The sequence below is a fragment of the Prunus avium genome, unplaced genomic scaffold, assembly GCF_965620075.1.
Source record: "Prunus avium unplaced genomic scaffold, drPruAviu1.hap1.1 HAP1_SCAFFOLD_19, whole genome shotgun sequence".
In the NCBI taxonomy this organism is placed as follows: domain Eukaryota; kingdom Viridiplantae; phylum Streptophyta; class Magnoliopsida; order Rosales; family Rosaceae; genus Prunus; species Prunus avium.
In genome coordinates this window covers 400,001-402,500 of record NW_028276879.1, presented here as the reverse complement: position 1 = coordinate 402,500, position 2,500 = coordinate 400,001, and positions in this window count along the sequence as shown.

Here is a 2,500-nt window from a genome sequence, read left to right as displayed (position 1 = left end):
GCGAAAGTTGTCCTGCCATGGCGTGCGCGCAGCCTGTGCGCGCAGCTTGCGCATCTGTCGACAGTGAGGCTAGCGAAACTTGTCCTGCCATGGCATGCGCGGCGCCTGCGCGCAGCCTGCGCACAACATGCGCGCAGGCTGTGCGCAGCGTGCGCGGAGCTTGCGTGCAGCTTGCGCATCTGTCGACAGTGAGGCTAGCGAAACTTGTCCTGCCATGGCATGCGCGCAGCGTGCGCGCAGTCTGTGCGCAGCATGCGCGCAGCCTGTGCGCAGCATGCGCGCAGCCTGTGCGCAGCATGCGCGCAGCCTGTGCGCGCAGCTTGCGCATCTGTCGACAGTGAGGCTAGCGAAACTTGTCCTGCCATGGCATGCGCGCAGTCTGCGCGCAGTCTGCGCGCAGCATGCGCGCAGCCTGCGCGCAGCATGTGCGCAGCATGCCGGCAGCATGGTTCCAGGTTTTTTCAAATGTCGACAGAATTTTTCAAATCTTGTCAAACCCCGTTTTTATTGAAATTTCCTCGCACAATAAGCTCCCCATAAGTAGTCTATGATTTTTAGGACCTTCTCCAACTTACAAAACTAAAAAATTCCTCCCGGATTTGTTTTAATGATTTTTTCAATTTTACGACTTCTAAAAATAATAAAAAATACTTCCCGACTTCAAAAATTTATGAAACTTTTTCCCATCATAGATTGCATGTTTCTTAGTATCCCTGCAAAAAATCACGTCCAAATACCTTGTATTGAATTATTTAGAGCCCATTATGACTCCTCGCGCATAGGTGATGTCTCTTCCTGTCAAAGGGCTAAATGCATAAAATGCTATATAGGGGGGTGTGTGTTGCCTGCATATGCATGGCAGCCCATGCCTTCCTAGCTGCAGCCCCCTTCCCCCACGCCACACCCATGTCATGTTGCCTCGATATGTTGCCTCGGTATTATGGGTTTGGTGTCGGGGTCGGGGGGCTGCCACCCATGGCGGTGGTGGCCGGAATCCGGCCGCCGCCACCACGCCGCCGCCATGGGTGAGGGAGGAAAAAAAAGGCGTGGAAAGTTGCGAAATGGGGTTGTCTAGGCTTTTTTTTGGCATGGGAGAGCATGGAGTGCTAGGAACTCCTTCTCAAATGCACGGGCATGTCGACCACAACCTCATTTCTCAACAACAACCACCCGTGTGGGGTGGCGGTGGGTGGATAGTCGCGGATTGGGGCTTGCCAAGCCAATGTTTTCAAAAAATTTCATCAAAATTAAAAACAAATGTTTTGTTGCCTTCGGATTTGTGGGCGAGCGGCGAGTCGGAGTGGAGCCGGTAAAGTTTAACCTCGGTGTGCACGGTTGTTTTTAGAAACTCAATCCAATGCCGGGGACGTTGAAAGTGACGCTCTTATGAGTTGCAAACCCGCAAGATTTAAAGAACCTTTTCAAAACAATTTCAAACCAACAAGATTTAAAAACAGAAATTTTCATCAAAATGAAAAACAAATGTTTTGTTGCCTTCGGACTAGTGGGCGAGCGGCGAGTCGGAGTGGAGCCGGTAAAGTTTAACCTCGGTGTGCACGGTTGTTTTTAGAAACTCAATCCAATGCCGGGGACGTTGAAAGTGACGCTCTTATGAGTTGCAAACCCACTAGATTTAAAGAACCTTTTCAAAACAATTTCAAACCAACAAAATTAAAAACAAATGTTTCGTTGCAAACAAATTGTGGGCGAGCGGCGAGTCGGAGTGGAGCTGGTAAAGTTTAACCTCGGTGTGCACGGTTGTTTTTAGAAACTCAATCCAATACCGGGGACGTTGAAAGTGACGCTCTTATGAGTTGCAAACCCACAAGATTTTAAAAACTTTTTGAAAATGTTTCTTCTAAATGACACATTTTGATCCTTGGCAAGTGCTCAATCCGTAACTATCCAATCACCGCCACACCACACCGGTCGGGAGTGTGTGAATGGTGTGCTTCCCGGGGTTGGCATAGATAATCTTTCGCATCGACAATCTTTTGCATGCGAGGGAATGTCTATGCCAACCCCGGGAAGCACACCATTCACCCACTAGTTGTGGGCGACGATGGGTTGGCTTCAAATGAATTTTTGCTTGGGGTTGTCCTCGGTATGCTTTTGTGTTGGGAGTACGGCCACCAAACCTTCTCAATGCACGGGTATGTCGAGGATGGCTTTCGGCGGGGTTGATGAAGAAGCTACCCAATTCTCGGCCACACGAACACATGGTGACGATGCGTTGGCTTCAAGTGAGCTTTAGCTTGGGGTTGTCTTCGGTATGCTTTTGTGTTGGGAGTACGGCCACCAAACCTTCTCAATGCACGGGTATGTCGAGGATGGCTTTCGGCGGAGTTGATGAAGAAGCTAGCAAATTGTTGGCCACTCTCACACGTGTGGGGGTAGGTTGGCTTCGAAAGAAGCTATCCAATCCTCTGAGTGTGCGGTTGAGCTATGATTAAGATTGTCTAGGCATTGCTTGTGTGTGCAAGGTGCGAGCCCAATGCAC